This window comes from Ixodes scapularis, unplaced genomic scaffold, assembly GCF_016920785.2.
Source record: "Ixodes scapularis isolate PalLabHiFi unplaced genomic scaffold, ASM1692078v2 PGA_scaffold2__306_contigs__length_199485367, whole genome shotgun sequence".
In the NCBI taxonomy this organism is placed as follows: domain Eukaryota; kingdom Metazoa; phylum Arthropoda; class Arachnida; order Ixodida; family Ixodidae; genus Ixodes; species Ixodes scapularis.
This window is the reverse complement of record NW_024609857.1, coordinates 162,488,818-162,507,652: the sequence shown is the minus strand read 5'-3', so window position 1 is coordinate 162,507,652 and position 18,835 is coordinate 162,488,818. Positions and strand designations below refer to the sequence as shown.

General features: G+C 45.7%; 1 pseudogene; it reads left to right on the top strand.

The window, feature by feature from the left end:
• Window positions 1-591: 591 nt before the first annotated feature.
• Window positions 592-3,533, top strand: LOC121836642 (annotated as a pseudogene).
• Window positions 3,534-18,835: the final 15,302 nt, after the last annotated feature.

The following is an 18,835-nucleotide window of genomic DNA, read 5'->3' as shown; positions in this document are numbered from 1 at the left end:
GGATGTGAAGCCCAAGGGAACGTAGCCTGAGGCGAAGAAGGGCCATGCTTGAGAAGAAGCTTGCTGCTTGAAAAATCCTTACAGGGTCGAAAAAACCTTACAGATAGAGCGCCAAAGGGCGCTCTATCTCAATTTGTCAGTAGTGTTTTTCTTTTTCTTTCTTTCTGATTTCTTTATCTTCTAGTGTATTGGGTGTGAATTTGTGTGTTTTTTTTTTCCGGGTGTATATATATTAATTTCCGCATCTTCCTCTTTAGTCTCAAACGTTAGGAAGGAGATAGCACTATTGAAGGAGACACCAGTAAATGTGTGTTGCTAGTTGAAAGAACTGTGCTATCTGTCCTTGTCCCTAAGTGTTTTTATTCTTTCTTTGACTCCTGTATTTTCACCAACACGCTCTTTCATCTTTGTCTCTTATATTTTGAGCTTTGTATGTCTTGTCCATGTCCCACCTTCAAACCGTCTGATTTCGACCCTGTAAGGTTTTTTCAAGCAGCAAGCTTCTTCTCAAGCATGGCCCTTCTTCGCCTCAGGCTACGTTCCCTTGGGCTTCACATCCGCGAAGGCATTCCTCACCCTGGAGTGGAAGCTATGCTGGGTTTCTGTTGCCACAACTGGGCTTCAAACTACAGACTCATGCCAATTTCAAGGAAGGAGGTGTCACGACAGTTACGCCTTATGGAAACGATCCTCCCACAACAGATGACAATCATCTTTGGTCCAGGTTATGGAACCCACCCATCTTTCCGGTTCCTCCAAAAGGCTGCGTCTAATCTTCTCGAATCTTCATGGAAGAAGGTTGTCACCGGTGTGACCACTTTTCACCATAAGACCCTCCAAACAAAATTGGAGCCTCCGGTCGTTCTATGTGACCATCAACTAAGTTCTGGCACCTTGGATCTCCTTTCCAAGGGTCCCAAGTTTTCCCCGAACCTTCCGACTACAAGGGTCGACCAACTAACTTCAGTCCATTCTGTTGCGACTCACATTCCAGAACAAGACCGGCAAGCTTTTCTTGATGCTGGAGTCCGATCCGGCTGCGCCCATGCTCCTCCACCTACGGGCAAAGTTCCGATCCGGGCTACAGTTGAAGAATTGCAAAGAAGTCACCTCAAACTACTGGAATCAGATAAAACAGGTGTTTTTGTCATCTTAGATGAAGGTTCCTATGGGCAGAAGGTGAGCCAGGCATTCAAAAAGAATTTCGATACTCTGAAGACTAGGCCTTCAGGGTCTCTCCATTCAAAGACAAAGCAACTTTGCTGCTCCCTTAATCTCCCGGCTCTTAAAGCTGCCATTGGGGCTCCTTCCAAGCAATACCTAACTGTGTTTTTCACGGCAAAAACCCATAAAGAAGGAGTTCCCTTAAGAAGCATCATTTCAGAAAAGGGATGTTGGCAGAAGCCTCTTGGTCTTTTTCTGCAAAAGCATCTGTCATCGATCAGTCTCAACCAACCTTTCAGAGTTGCCAACTCCACAGAACTTGTTTCTCGACTTCATGACCTCCATTCTACTCCCGGGGCCTTTACCATGTTTTCGTTAGACATTGAGGAATTATATTACTGATTAGATCCGGCATTTCTTATGGATTCTGTATCAAGTGCCATCCACGAACATGGCCCATGCGACTTTCAGAACTCATCTGGGGTATCTGAACGGGGTTTCCTAGACCTTTTGGCCCTATATCTACAATCAACACTCGTCGAACATGGAAAGGAAATTCTCAGGCAAAAGAAAGGTGTCTGCATAGGCTCCTGCCTTGCCCCAGTCCTCAGCGAAATATTTCTAACGTATGTGGATAGGGAGATTGAAGCACGCCTTGAAGAGTTGACACTCGTCTTCCATGTTTTTCGTTACGTGGATGATTATTTAGTCATTCACCCGATCTCAGTTTCTTCTGATTCTGTAGTTCAAGCCTTTACTTCTTCGTCCTCAGGCCTGAATTTCACAAGGGAAGACAGCTCAGGCGATGGTCTCCAGTATCTCGATCTTCGTCTGCATCTTCTTCCGACCGGCATTTGTTGGGCCTTCCAACAACGATCTCGGAAACCTATTCTTCCATTCTGCAGTTCCCATTCTAAACTGGTAAAACATGGAATCATCCGGTCTCTTCTCTCATCTTCTCGCACCATGTCCTGTTCTCACTTTGCAAGTTTCAGCATTGCAAAACAACAAGAACGTCTCCTCAGAGCTGGTTATCCGCAAGGTCTACTGAGCACCATTCTTGTTCAGTTAATAGGGAGTTTTAGAATAACGTACACAATTTTAGCGCACGCTAGCGCTAAATTTAGCACTTGTATGAGCGCACGCGGCGCAAGAGAGTTTTAGAATAGCGTTTCTCCGCCGCGACGCAAAAGCCCAAGCATCTCGCGCTTCCGACGCCACCAAGATACAGTAAACATTTTTGTTTTACACACGAAATGCTGTAACTTTAGAAAAAAAAACGAGTTTTTTTGGTCCAGAGTAGCATTTTAATTTGTTTAAACATGAGAACGCGACGTGAGCGGTTGAGCGGTCGTGTCCGCTTGCGTCGCCTCGGCAAGAGAGGTCTCGTGTACTGACCTTCGCACATCATACCTTCGCCGTGAAATGTTCGCGCGTCGCAAGCATCAAGTTGTCGGTAATCGCTGCCAAACCGAGTACAATGTCGTCCCGTATTGAAAATTGCAGTCGCGAGGATACCGCCGACGTCGCACTCACGACGCCGCCAAAGCAGCCGCCGACATAATCCTGGAAGCCGCCATGTTTTTTTAACTGTGCTCGTCTTGGATTTAGCCAACTTCTCATCAAGAATCCTCCTACGAGAAGCGCAAAGACTCTTTGCGTACGCACGCTATTTCCGAGAAATAGCGCACGCTAAAATTGCGCACGCAAAGCGCAAAACCTGGTTTGCGTTCGGAGCATGCGCAGTGGCGACGACGCTATTCTTTGCGTACGCAAAGCTTTAGCGTGCGCTATTCTAAAACTCCCTAATTCTAGCCACCCAAAGGCCCCGTGCTCCACGTAGTAAGCCTTCACGTGTTATCTGCATTCCCTATGTACACAACTCGGCGCACAGACTGAAGGCAATTGCAGCGCGCTTCAACGTTTCAGTTGTCTTCTCGTGCAAGTTGCGCCTGAAACAACTGTGCAGGCGCGTGAACAATAACGAATCCTTCAAAAGATGTTCCATCAAACACGCTAATCAGACCGTTCCCTGTGAAGAAGGGGTGGTATACTCCATCCCACTCTCATGTGGCGACCGACACATTGGACAGACAGGTCGTTGCCTTAACACCCGCCTACGAGAGCACGTCCTCGAGGTCTCTCGTGCTTCGGACGACACGTTTCACCCAATAGCGGTTCATCAACGCCTCTGTACGAACTGTGAAGCCCGGTTCCAGGACACTTGCACGATTGGCAGACATAAGAACAAGCTCGGCCGAGAGATCATTGAGGCATACAAGATAGCCCATGACGATCGCAACATCGCTGCCGCTTCTCTCGCCTTGTCCAGAAGTGAGATCAACTACCTGAAACCAGAGTTGGATTAGCCAAAGGGCGCTCTATCTCAATTTGTCAGTAGTGTTTTTTCTTTTTCTTTTTCTTTCTTTCTGATTTCTTTATCTTCTAGTGTATTGGGTGTGAATTTTTTTTTTTTCCGGGTGTATATATATTAATTTCCGCATCTTCCTCTTTAGTCTCAAACGTTAGGAAGGAGATAGCACTATTGAAGGAGACACCAGTAAATGTGTGTTGCTAGTTGAAAGAACTGTGCTGTCTGCCCTTGTCCCTAAGTGTTTTTATTCTTTCTTTGACTCCTGTATTTTCACCAACACGCTCTTTCATCTTTATCCTCCGTCACCTCTGCCGGTTTATGAACCATGATGATTCAGAACCACTGGTCTATGGAGCGCCATCCCTGATATACAGAAAACGCCGCTCGTACCTCCCGTTGTCGCCATGGATCCGCCTAAACAACGAAAGGTGCCAAATCAGATATTTATATTAAAATTGATACTTCAATGACAACTTCTTTGAGCAGAACAAGGCATTTGTGCTCTCACAACAGCAAAGAATCGTCTTCCAAACCAATGCTAAAAAAGAGCCAATGCAACTCGTTGGGAAGAGCAAGTGCCAAGCTCGCTCAAAACAGCTACTCGGTTGGTTCAGCTCCGATTTGTAAGTAATCCGTTACAGGTAACGCAATTACTTGTAATCCCTTACATTTATCAGTAATTTAGTAACGAAATAATTACATATTATCAAGAGTAATTTTAAAGTAATTCCCTTACATTTTTTACGTAACGGATTCCTTGTAATCCGTTACACTTTTCTTTCGGACAACCCCCCCCCCCCCCCCCCCTTTTAAAGAAAGGTTTTTTTTTATTTTGGTAAAGTCGAGCGCAGTGACACTGCCACGCGAATTGACCAGCACAAACCGCTCATTCACACTGGAAGCGAATCTGCGTTCGCAAAGTGGTTGCGAACGCGGTTGTGTAAAGATCCAGTAGAACTGCACGTGCATTTAATGTCATCAAATGCGCGTGCAATTGTACCGGATCTTTATACAACCGCGTTCGCAACCGCTTTGCGAACGCGGATTCGCTTCCAATGTGAATGAGCGCTCTTCAGTTCCGCAAAGCTTATTTTGCGACACCAAGCTCCTGAATCTCTTTTTTTAGACCCTAACAACAATGTCAAAAAATCAAATAAGCACTTCCAGAAGAAAAAAAAGGGGGGGGGGGGGCAAGTTATATCCGCTTTTTTTTGGTCCCTTTGTTTTTTTCTTTGCGATCGAAGACGGGGAGAGGACACCAAGTGATTGTGTGCCTCTTCGAGAAGATCGAGGCGGTGAGTGCACCGACAAGAATTAACAATGTCCTTTTCGGTTATGGTGACTAGGACCATTTTCATAATGTCACAACACGAGACAACGCTCCGTCTACTCTAAATCCACTCAAAGAGATGTGATAATATGGGGGTACGGGCCGTTCGTCGAAAGACAATTCGTAATAGGACAACTCGTAGCAGGGCCGTTCGTCGCACAGGGCAATTCGTCACTAGGACAACTTGTCGGAAAACGCGAGTTTTGAAATAGTGCTTTGTCGAACGAAAAGCGTCGCGGAAGGTGTTATAACCCGACGCTATTCTTAGCATTGCCGTATTTTTAAGTGTTCGGTAGCTTTGTTTTTCAGCTTGTGTGGAGTATCCTGTTTAAAAAAATTAGTCTCCTGTTTGGTTCTAAGTTGATAAACATCTTAGTTAACCTTGGAAGCGCAAAAACTAATTTCATGGGTGCGGAAAAAAATAAGTAAATGAAGGAAAAGGGTCACTAGTAATTGCACTCACCTAAAAATGCTCAATAAGCAACAAAACCCATAACAAAATTACCAAAAAGAAATGTTTCACGAATAGTCATAGTGACGAACCGCCCTATGACGAACTGCCCTATGTGACGAATAGCCCTGCTACCAGCTGTCGTGCGACGAATTGCCATTCGACGAACGGTCCTACACCCGATAATATGTGAAGGTGTTATTGATACAAGCATCCTCATTCGTTACTGCACACTTCTCATTTTCCCTTAGAGAACAGGATGTATTTTTTTTCTGTTTCTTTCACCGGAATGACCCTGTTTTAAAAGTTACTCTTTTGTAGTCCAACTTCTAAGGTTGGCCCACTTTATTAGTGAATTCCAGCCAGGTTATCTGCCTCTCAGCCACACTTTTTGTGAGTCAGCTTGTTGCGAGCACTTCAAAAATGGTAATAGTCTTCCTGTCTTCTTCTTCCTGTTTTTACCCCAGCAGGACGCATCTTATCTCAAGCAGATATTTTTACAAATAAAACATAATGGTGGTTAGACTTAATATTCTGGACTCGATGACAGAGTGAAACTCATGAGTGGGGTCGCTGCCTGTGCATGGCATCAGCGGACGTCTATCTGGAGAACACCGGAGTAAACTGCAGTCGGTTCGTGCTCCGTGCGTTTTTCAACGGCACCAAGGAAGCTACACACGGCAAACGTGCGTTTACATTTCCTTGTTTTAACCAACGTTCTAATTAATTGTTGTTATGAGTGTCCTTTTTTTTTATTACTTATATTTATATACTGGAAACTTTTTTTTTTATTCACCAACGTCTCAACCGAGGCTCGATCTGTTCAGAACAAAAGGAGGAAGAATATCGAGCCAAACCTTATTTATTATTTAATTATCACCTTACTGTTACAACTATGTTTTGCTATTGTCTGACTAGATTTATGATGATTTCTACAGCTTCGTGATTTCGACAATGGAGAATTTCAGTAGGTCGGTCCGATGACTGCGCCGCCGTCTTTGCGCATTTATCATATTGTTATCGAAAGCAGCGGAGGTACCGGAACGATCTACTAAATCTCTCAAATATCAGGCAAAGGCTGCAACGAGGAAGCTTTGCTCTATCTTCGAGGTAAATAGTGCTTCCATTACTTCGCTGAAAAAGCTCAATGCAGAGCGTAAAACATTCGTGAGGCACAATACGCCACTCCCATCCAATGCCTTAGTTTAAATGGTGTTCAGCGTGCAGTCGACATATTGAGTAAGAAATAACGCAAAATATCTGACGAGACTTTCGAGAGTCAGCTGTTGCTCAACATGATCAAGGTCATTAAATGAAACAGGTGGCGACAATAAGCACTTAAATAACCGGCTCCCCTTTGTTTCTTAACTGAAGACAATATTGTTGAAAGTAACGCCACAAAAGTAACAGATTACTTTTTGGAGTAAGGGTCACTTACTTTTATGAAAGGGTAATTCTAATTGTAATAAATTACAATTCAGCCTTGAGTAATTGTAACTGTAATTCCTTACTATTTTTCAGTAACGTGTATAAGTCTGGTTCAGCTCCTTGTCGCAGGTGTGCCGGCTGGCTTCTGGATAATCTTTTCAAATCCTTGAAGCTTTCATTTCCTCCACCCCAAACTTGTATAAAAAAAGAAAAAAAAGAGGAAGCTGGCAAAAAAAGAAAACAATCGGAAAATGGCGAGGAGGAAACGAGAGGCAATTTCCTCCTTTCACAGTGGCGAGAAGGAAAATGAGGGTTGGGTTCCTTCTCTCTGCTTGCGGACCGGCCTTTAAGTTACACAGACTTCACGACCACCCCTCGTAAAGCCAGTTCCAGCAGACAGCCTCCATTTTCTCAATTGCACTTGGCGTAACGCATAATTCCAGCCCTCCTGTCTGAAATTGTGATAAATTGATGCATAATTTGGCTACGAAGGTGCTGAAACCATATTGTGTTACAGGATGCATCGATGGAACCCAAATCGCCATCCGGGCTCCATCTGAGAACGACCAGAGGTTTGCGAAAGACGCTTACTGGTGCCGAAAACACTATTATGCGCTAAACGCTATGGTGGTGAGTATTCACATGTTAGTTGCAGATGACGCACTCAAGCTCAATTTACTAATGCATCTTTTACAATGGTCACAACATGCGAAAGAGCATTGTCATGCAACAGAATCACACCAGATAAAAGCATTCCGAGTCGCTGATTCCTAAAGGCTCTGTGCAGCTTTATGAATGTGTCCTTGTAGCAGTTTAAACTGATGTTCACGTCGGCCCCTGTAAACTCAGCCAACAAATGCTCTTTGTGGTAAAATTGGGGAGTACAACCAATCACCATCAAAAGCCTGTGACTTGCATTTGTTATTGTTTTGGGGGATGTTTCTATTGCATGCTGGCTGTTTTGTTGCTGGCCACCATGCGTAACAGAAATGCTTCGCCCTGTTTCATACCGCAGCAAGTGGTTTAAACTCAAGCCTATCTGTTCTTCCTTAAGGTGGTCAGTAAGCATTTGGGTTAGTGCGCCTCTTCTAAACCACTGTACGAACAGCTCTAAACGACAGCAAATTTCTCCGCTAGTAAACATAAGCTCCGACAAGGGACCTTTTGTATTGCTGCACCAGTTTTAGTGACAGCTTCGTTTGTTGCAGCAAGATGTGCCTGACCTGTCGCGGAATATTTTGTTTCCTCACATTCTTCACGAAACATTCATGCTATCAGTCACTTGACTCCCATTTGCCACCATACATCACCTGCACTGTACGATGAATGTCGACACGCTTCCGCCGTTAGGCACCGGATCACCGTTCATTGACCCACCTTTGACAGATTCCCAATCACACCAGCCAAGTTGTCGGTGTCTAATGCATACTAGACATGTGAGAAGAATGAAAGTTTCTTCACTTGTACTTTGGTCTACACTTATTATGATAATTGCAACATAATCGATCGGGCTTCTGATGCACCTATCTCTACGATGCAGCACAGACGGGTGTCATTTAATCATACCGTGTATGTCGGATCCATAGTTGTAGCTCGATAGCCGACAAATACCGCATAAACCAAATACCATATATTCATTTTTCCAGGTTTGCGATGCCGATCTGAAGATCCTCAACTTTGACGCCACCTTTCCTGGATCTGTTCACGATTCTTTTGTGCGGCGAGCGTCTTTGCTTAAGGAAGAGTTTGGAAAAGAAAACCTGGTAAACGGAAACGAGTGCTTGCTTGGTAAGTAGTTTTCTTCTTTTTACATGCCTTGATTTTTTAGTAAGTTCTGTTTCATAGGTGTCAGAACTAATCCACAAACATATTTAATGCTAAATGAAAATAGAAGTTCCCCAAATTTCTGTTTGTTTTTGGTTACTAGCTGCCATCATAGCTTGACAGGTGTCCTTTTGGCAGTGTGGTTTGGCCATCTAAACATCTTTAGCTACAAGCTACCAAATAACCGGCAAAAGTCGACAAGAGGAAGGAAAAGCTGGCGATAGTTGATATACTTTGTTCCACCATAACTTGGTAAACGGCAAATACTACGGTTCTAGTGAGCCATTCAGTGTCTGAGTGTGGCATGTGACCGCATACTATCAGAGTGCCCTTGTCCAGTGGGGAATTGTCGCAAGCTTTGCTATGCAGCTCTGATTGGCTCATAGGAAATGCAGCCCTTGTCTTTTGCTAGGTAATGGTGAAGTTCCATATAGCCCATGTCCACTTCCGTGAGTAAAACGCATAGGTACAACATACTTTTTACTGACTTTAGCTACAGAATCTCAGTGATTTCTGAGCCTCGCAAGACATTGAGTCTACTTAAGGAAAGACACTGCTCTTTGAGGCAAAAATATGCCAAGGAAACACATTTTTGAAATTGTGTTTTGTTTCTAAGATTGGCAGGCACTTATCATCTTGTCTTGAAGGATTTTCTTTAAATAAATATCTCTCATCTTGAAATATTGTCTTGGAGACAAAGTAAAATGATTCTGTGGGTGTTTTTTTATATTATTTCAGAGTGAACTATTTACACCCTTTACTATTTTATGGAAGCCATATCTCCACTTTTCAATGTTTAATATTCATTTTTTTTCTTTCTCTGGTAGGTGTATGTGTGACATGTGCAATAAGGGGTACAAATATATTAAATAGGGTATCAGACTTTTTAGGTGCCTTTTAGGCATCTTGCAATTAATCATTTTGAAACTGGAAAGTTCAAGAGTGTCCTAAAAAGTTTATAAAGCATCCTAGAGCTTTCGTTTATGCCTTATTGGATTCCACATACCTTTTAGTTCACTTATACATGCTTATTTTTTATCTCAGTATTTCAATTTGTCTTAATCCTTCCCATAATCTTTGCAAATGAGATTCTCAATATTAACAAAACTAATTAGGTTAAATGAAAACCAAGTACATATTTGTAGTCATTTTGTAATGGGAAATAAGCTATGTAAATTTCATTCGAATTGAATCACAAGTTACATAAAAAAAGCTCTAGAAGCAGTGTTGGCCCTTAACACAGAATGTGTTTATAGACTGGTTTGCCTGAGAAGACACAGAAAATTATTTTGCATGGTGTGTGTATCGGTTGGTGCTCAGCACCAAGGAAAGGCTCGGACAAGGCTCGGGCTGGCTGTGCCGGCCAATGTTCCATTTATTGGTCACGTGCTGCGTGGTGAATGTGCACCTGCAGACGATGTTGCTAGGCCTATTGCAGATATATCCCCCTCTCTCTATCTTTATGGCTTTTAAGAAATCACCCAACGTGCAGAAACCAACTTCACAGGGAAAACTGACTGACAAAAAGGCTTCACCTCAAAAAGAAGCATCCCCAGCCCAGAAAGACGATGAGGTTGCTAGACCAATATGCCGATACAGTGTGGGCCATGACCACATTACTTCGCCAGATTCTTTCATTGCACGATGACTCGGTCTTGTGTAGCTTGAATCGTCACGTTCAATTCCGTAGTACATCTATTAAGACAAATCATGGCCGTGAAAATTTAAGACTTGCCTTAATCACTCCGATAAACCTAGAGAGCACAGAATATGTTGTGCATGCATTATTTATACATTGTTTTGTTATGAGACATAATATGCGCACCAGCACATTGTACTCTCATTGTTTATCACTATGATCAGACATGGTTTTGGCAAGGCAAGTAACATTGAATATTTATTTTCTTCTAGAGTCAGTTTTCGCACTGCAGGTTCTTGGGAAATGTTATGACACCCTAGAAATAGAGGCTGCATCAGCCTTAAAAGCCTCTAACAGAAGTGTAATCTCGAAGTTATGCCCAAGCATTCATGTCAAACTCCGTCACATTTTTCTGCACAGGTGACAGCGGTTATCATCTGGAACCGTGGCTTCTTACTCCGATCCCTGTTTGCCCTGCTGTGCAGACACCTGCAGCTGAATTCAACAAGAGGCATCGTTCCACACGCTCCATTATGGAGCGCTGCATAGGCATGTTGAAGAACAGATTCAGGTGTCTGCAGAGGTACCGCGCACTGCATTACGATCCGGACAGGGCACGCAGCATCGCCACGGCATGTTCCATTCTGCGCAATGTGTGCTTGTATAGCACAATTCCAGAGCCTTCCCCCGAGCCCCTCGTGTCCGAGGAGTCCGACTCGGAAGACTCGGACTAAGACAGCAGCGACAGCGACACCAACACCAGGAGCCTGAGAGACAGGGGGCTGGCAATGCGGCAGCGAAAAGTGAGAGAGGTGGCTGTCAACACTCGCCGAGCACTGCCCGCACCCCGAGCACGTCCCGCACTCCAAGCACGTCCCACTCACCGGTCTCGCTTTGCACAGCCATGAAGCAAAATGCATGTGCCTACCTATTCTGCCCCCATACCAGTCGCAGAAGAAACTTAATGAGGTCACCCTCCAGTCTTGGACGGCAGCACGATAGGTGGGCATGTTCCAGACTGTGCCATAGAAAAGCTAGTGCCAATAATGTTGTCTGTACCTTTCCTTCATCTATGTTGTTCTTAACTTCTCAGTCCCTTTCGATCAACGTTGGTCACAGTACAATCATCATACTAAGAACAAATTATCACAAGCGAAAAAATGTTTCTTTTTTTGGTAGACTATAGTATAAAGAAACGGCGAACCGAAATTTGGATTTCAAAAGAACAATGCGGGAGATGTAGGCAAGATGCTACAATCTCTACAACACTGCTCGTAAAGCGCGATCCAAACCAACGCTTCTTTTTGCGCCTGTAGGTCGTGCGGCTGCGGATGTGACGTATTTTCGTGACGTCGCGCCGCTTCTTCGCTCCTTCCGGGCGCGCATAAAAAAGTTGGTTGATTTCAACTTCTTTCTCAACACGCACAAAAACGCTGAGTCCCGGCCAATCGGTGGAGGGCAAGCTAGTTCCGGCTCCGCGTTTCTCGCCGTCTGGCTGCCCTCTCCTCCCCCCCCCCCCCCCCCCCTTTTATTCTCTTCAAACATGACAACGCGATCTCTCTCTCTCTCTCTTTCTCTCGCCGTCTGGCCGGCCAGTCTGTCGCAGTTGCACTTTGCTTGTGCGCTCGTGCGCGCGTGCGCGCTCGCCCGAAGTTTTGCCCGTCCAAACCAAAGCGCACGGTTCTGACTCAGAAAGCGCGCCCGGAAACAGCAAAAACGCCACGAAATGCGTCACATCCGCAGCCGCACGACCTACAGGCGCAAAAAGAAGCGTTGGTTTGGATCGCGCTTAAGGCGATATCTCGAATGGACAGCCGTATGTTTGGAAAAAGAGGTAGACGCTGACGAGGCGCATGACGTGAAGATATCTTGTTTCCTCCTCTCCTCACTTCGCTCCCGCAAGGCAGCGAGGCGCAGAAGACGCAAGGCCGTTCCCTCTCCTTCTCGGAAAAACAATTCGTAAAAATTTCTGTCAAATGCGCATCCTTTTTTTGAAAAATGCTGTCATCCGTTCGAGATATCGCTGCATATGTGATGTTTTGGTGTTTGTAGCATCCCGTTGCACGCTTTTGCCGCGTGTTTTGTGGAATCCAGATTTCGGGTCAGCATCCCTTTGAAGTGGTTGTCCGGAACAAGAAAACTATTTAATTTGGTTATCACCGACTTTAGGAACACCTTTCGCACAATATTTAGATTTATCCTCCACGGCACCAGTAATTCAATTTTAAAAGTGCTCAAATCACGTTTGCAAATAAACGGCATTTTTGGCTGGAAACATGGAAAGCTCAGACAACACATCATGCAAAGAGGTTTTCGACTACTTCTCTTTGTGTTTTTTCACTGCTGTTGAACACCCATAGCATTGTATTTCAACGCCTGCGATATTGATTATACGCGTTTTGCAACGCCACACAATGAAGGATATCTGCCATTTATATCTGCGAAATTCGGCTTGCACTTACATATTTATACTTTAAACAGATTCAACTATTGAGGCTTTGTACAACGATATCAAAATTATGTAAGCTACATTTTGGTTCACTCCACCTGATCATCACAAAAACCTATTTGTGCATGTCTTTTTCCTGTACCGCAACCATGACATGAAGGTAAGTCAAGCACAAATACAAGCATATGATACGGTTTCTCGCCACCTGCACCAGATATACTTAAGCCTTTCAGTTTTAAAGACTCTGATAGATAAAAAAATAGATATAAGATTTGTATAACATCTGCAGCATGTTTTTTGTGTGCAGGTAAATAAATGACAAACAAAATGGCCTCTGCAACCAGCTTTTATTCCGATCGGGGGTTCAGGTTACGGACGCCCATCAGATGGAGCACCAGTGTCGTGAGGGATGCAGACTGCTGGGCACCAGCAGCTGCTAGTCCCTCCACAGCCTGAAGACAGTCAAAAGAAGAATACTCTTTGAACAGCATGCTAGCTAAATGTAAGAATGGGTTAGTGGTGTTAGGAGCCAGCAGTGTTTGGCATGTCACTGCCTTTACCTTTCATCGTATCTAGCCTGCAGCAGTAGCAGCATATTTGAATAAGCCCTTTGAGGCCTCTCGTTCAGCGAGAGCTTAAGTTTGAAAGACTTGTAGTGCGTGGGCCTTTGCTTTGAAATTGATTCAGAGCTTCTCGGCCAGAATCAGGTTCCCTACTCTTCCGACGTGCCTCGTTGTGATGCCCGGCTGTTCCCGAAGATTACAATGCCGCTGAAAGGAACCCGATTTGAGTTACGTGAAAAACTGACGAGAACTCTTAGAAGTCGGTTCACTGCTTGCGAAGAGAAGTCGCAGGCAGTGAACCGACGGGCTCACTGCCTGCGACTCGCAATTTCGGGGGGCCTAATAAAATTCACGCATGTGCATTAATGTTCCCTTCACCTCCCCTCCAGAGGACGCTGTAAGCGCTTCATTTGTTTCCGTGTAACAAATTCAGGTCAGATACGTTTTGAACAGACCTTGTAGGTGCTGTGTTGTATAGTTGTAAGTACATGTGCAGGCGGCGGCAATATGAACTGGGACGGTAATGTTCTGGTCGTAGCGGTGAAAATGCCTTGCAGGCAGCTCCGCGCGTGTTAAGCTGTAAAGAGGAAGATTCTAGTGAACTGACACATTCCTTGTTTATTAGTAACAATAGGTTCTGCTGACAATCTTTTATTCTGTTCTGTTGCCCCATATACACATCGGCCTATAGCCACAGCCTATACACATCACACATCGTCCTCTGTACACATCGCAACACTGTTAGTGCGAAGATGTCATTGGCAAATATTTGCATTTTACTTTAAGAGCATTTAGCGGGCAGGGCACAGAATTTTACCGCCTACATTATAGCCCCGATTAAGCACTTTTCGTAGCAATAGTAACTTCGATGACAGCTTCTCGGTTCTAAGGAAAAAACAGAAAAATTCTGCGAGCGCTTGTTTGCATTAACAGTGCACCACTCTGTTTAGTGCTTATAAGCTGGGCCTCTTTCCAGAAATAGCTGATTGTTTTCATGATTTTCACTGATTGCTCGGCAAAATGCAAACAAGCTCAAGTTTAAAAACGACAATGAAAGGATAGACAAAAACAATACCATCACAAACCTTAGATTAGATGCCTGTTGTCTGCAAACATGTCAGAAAATGAGATCTTGGCCTAAATTAAATTTTTCTAGCTCTCCAAACAGAAAAAAAATACTTACACTTGTCAGGCGACCGAGTGCATCGGTCGCACCCCTTTGCAGCCGCAAAATCTCCTCTAGGGCAGCACGGATGCTGCGCAGCCAGCAGCTGAAGCTGGGCAGCCGGCTACTGCTGCTGTGCGGCCAGCAGGTCCCTGGCCGTGGACGCTTGCCCAGGCCGCGCTCGTATAGAACGAGGCGGCAGGGCACATGGTGGCTGGTGCACTGCCAACGCGAAGCACATTTTTATATGATTCAAGATATGTAATTTTGTATTTCCTCATACCATTTTGTGGCGGCGTAGCTGCCATGTCCCCAGGCAATGCCGCTTCAGGCGTGTCCTTCGCCTCGCTGTCTTCTGCTGGGGAGTCCTGTATATTTGGTGAAACTGGAGTTATCATGATGTCAATCCTCTTTGTTTTTGCCTGTGTCTTTGCACTAATTTTGTTTTAAGACTGAACTATTAACTGACCAGATTATCAATGTTTATCGAGTTAGAAAACCGTTACATCAACTGGGGTGTTTTTCCACAGTTATGAGTCGATGTACTGTGCAGTATATCCAGTCATAACTGTACCTATGAAGGTACAGTTGCCACGATGAACTGTGGCATTTCTGACAGCCCTAACAACACATACTGCGTTTTCCGTTCACAATTACAACATCACGAGGCCAGATACTGGGATACCTCAGCTGCACCTGCGATTCCAAGTACTTACCGTGGCTGCAGCAGTTGGATCAGCCTGTGGCGATGGGCCAGGCTGTGGCGTTGGGCGAGATGCCAGCGGTGCCAGGTGCCTTCCCCCGCAGCGTCGGGACGAATCAGTCCCCACGAGGGACAATATTCTTTCTTCGGCGCTCAGCGGAGGGACGGGGTTGACACCCCCACCGGTCCGCTGGGTGGCAGCGGACAGGTCCAGGTCACTTCGGCGCGCCGCGCACACACGGGCACTCCAGAATGCCCTCCACTCGGCCCGGCTTTTGACCGACGGGCCCTCGACATCCAGTTCCCGGACAATGATGTCCCACAGGGCAGTTCACTCTTCCTTGGATAGCGGACTATCTGTGGCGTCCCTTACAAGGACAGGGTTCGCCAACGGATAGTCCATGAGTAGAGCGAACTGCCCCGGGGAGACGCAGGCCCCGAGCCTCCTCCTCTTGGCGGCGTTGTCGGCGCTGGCCATCCTTTGCCGAGTCCAAGCAGAGGCGCTGGTCGAAGTCAAACGTCAAACGGTCAAGCTCGAAGACCGCGAGGTCGTCTCAAGGCAACAACAAACTGAACTCCCGAATCCGGATTTTCCAACGTTGCCAAGATCCCAATTAACGAACGGCTGCAGTTCATGCGAATAATTATTATTGCCACACAAGTAAAATGCATAATTGGTGCAAATGGAATTCAGCTTATGTTATTCTATTTTAATTGACACAGGTTCTACGTTTTTCAAACCTAAAAGTAATATTTCTACAATTCCCTTCACTCGGTGTTTCACGATCCTCTGTGGGGACAGTTTTGGGGAACATTCTCGATGAAGTTTCAAATTAATCGTTTCTCTTGACCGACGTCACGATAAAGTTGGCTCCCCAGTGGAGTTTGCCGGCAATGAAGTTGGGGCTCCTCCCACCGGCGACGTCAGGATGAAATTTCTTCATCGCTTTTTCCAGCATAGACAAACTGGCTCAGCTTTCTTTGTCAAAATCCACGTTCGTAGCTCGAAAAAATAAAAAAATAAAGTGCAGTGCGCAACAGTGAGACTTTTATTTGTATGTAGAAACACTGAGAACTTAAGAATATATTTATTTTATTAAACTCCAAACCAACCAGGTTTGTTTGTCTCTACGAGGTACGTTAGGAAGAAGAGCCGCGGGAATCCAATCCAGTCCACAGAACTGTTAAAAGATGACACGACCTTGGATACCACGCGCGCTCGCCTGGCTTGCTTCCTCACACTCTAATCTTCCCTTTCCCGTTTTCGGGACTTGCAAAACGGCAGAGGCCTTGAGCGATTGACCGACAGCCAACAGAGCGTATGAGTGGCTCTCCGGACCCACGTGATGAGCAGCAAGGCCGCCGTGGAGGAAGCGAGGGGGAGATTTGACGGGGGGAAGTTTCCCCCCGAAAGCTTTGACGGGGGGATATTTCGCCCCGACGGCCGGAAGCGGAGCGCGGCACGATTTGCCAGAGTCGTGAGTTCTGTAGTATCCTGTTTGGACAGGCCTTAAAACGGGTTCCCGAAGCGGTAGCGTAGCTTAAAGGGGTACTCCACCGATTTTGTGAGCTACCTTAACTAACTATATTTTCTGACTCCCCGGCCTTTACTCTCTCCGGTATGCTATTTAGAATCGCGAAATTCATAATAGGTATTGTGAAATCGGCAAATGAAAATGATCCAAAAAACCAACATTCAAATATTCGCGCACTTTTCAGTGCCGTGACGTCAGTGGCAGGCAGACTTGCCAGTCGAGCAAGCAGTCAAAAAATAGAATATGCCAATCATTTGCTCCGTGCTGGAGCGCGGGTACTGCAGCGAGCTTCCCAAGCATTCATTTGACACCATGAAACTGCTTCGAATCAGTTTAAAACAAAATCTACAGCCCAAACAGTGAACCCCTGCCTTCCACTGACGTCACTTTTTCATTGTTGCCAGTAGAGACTTCGAGCTTGAAAAACACGGTGAGGACCAAAACTGTAAATTCAATAACTTTGCAAAAAAACAATATTTTGACCTAATATTTGGGATACTATTTTCACGATATTTGTTGGTTAGTTTAGCAAAATTTCAAGCAAATCAGAGACAATGAAAAAGCCAGTGGAGTATCCCTTTAAGGGGTATTCACACGGGGGAGAACTCCGCGGACGGATGTTGTGACGTCAACAACCCGGGAAACTCTGTCCCCGGCTCCGCCGCGTGCACCTGGGGAGCTTTCGTGCTGACAGCACGAGGACTCCGCGCCTCCGCCACGGAGAAGAACGGCGCCGCGAGGCGTCAAAAAGGGATGACGTATGTCTCACGTGATGCGCGCTCCGCGGAGGAAAGTGGCGGATTTCTCCTTCGTGTGGATACTCCAATAGGAGTATCCACTCGAAGGAGAAATCCGCCTCTTTCTTCCGCGGAGCGCGCATCACGTGAGACATTCGTCATTCCTTGTTGACGTCTCCTGGCGCCGTTCTCCTACATGGCGGAGGCGTGGAGGCTTCGTGCTGTCAGCACGAAAGCTCCGCAGGTGCACGCGGCGGAGCCTGGGACGGAGTTTCCCGGGTTGTTGACGTCACGACATCCGTCCGCGGAGTTCTCCGTGCTCTCGGCATGGTTCTATATACTCTGTTTCTCGCCTTATGATGTACCGCGATGGACGCTACAAACTACGCAAGCCAATCTGTAGTTCGTAGCTTGTCTCGTGACTTCGCGCTTTCCGCGTCGCTCCGCCCAACCGGAAAGACATGTGACGCCCACCGATCTATGGAATTGCTCTTGTGGCACTAAGGTATTGAGGTGGGCTAGTTGGATATGCATGATGTAAAAATTAAATAGCGCAAAGGTTAGACAAAGGACAAAGGACAGAACATGTAGACAGGACAAGCGCTTGTCCTGTCTACATGTTCTGTCCTTTGTCTAACCTTTGCGCTATTTAATTTTTACATCATGCTCTTGTGGCTCGGAGTTTCATTTACGCTGCACCGTAAAGGCCCGTTCACACTCTTGCGACCGAGTACGACTGAGAGAGACGAGATCTCTTAAAACTTCTTAAATGTTTTTAGAATGAGGGAACACACTGGCATTGTGGCGCCACCTATGCGGTGACCCTCGAACTGCATTTCACAAGAGCGAAGGTTTTGCGGGATTTTCGAGGTCAAATGTGCGTAGTATCCATTGCGGAATTTTCGAGGTCAAATGTGCGTAGTATCCATAGAAAGGCTCGTTTATAACATTGACAAAAGTTTTTCGAGCCAAGAAAGAAAGGATAATGCGCGAGAAATAAAAAGAAATACGCCGGACCGCCGAGTTTACATTGCTTCCCAATAGATGGCGCCAGTGTGTTTTCTGGTTTAAGAAGTTTTAAGGAACCCAGGTTTATGAGGTCGCAAGAGTGTGAACGGGCCTTAAGGTGAAACAACGCATACAAATGTACGCCTCCACGCCGACGCCAATTCGTGCTGTACATATACGTGAAATATAGTTATTTGTTGCATTATTATTGAGCTGTCTCCATGTTGTCGGTGCCGTTTGTTTACTCAAAACTGAGCTGCTGACGCAACCGTCGCGAATATTTTACTGACTGCGCGCCGCCACTCGCAAGAGAGCACGGCTCACATTTTAACGCCGAACCGTTTCCAATCAATTGGTAACTGCTACATGAGATTACTGTTCCGTTCGGGTTCACTAGGGCGCTTTAGCATGTCGTTTCCACACGAACGGTGCGCCGTCGAACACATCGGCGACGCCACTACGCAT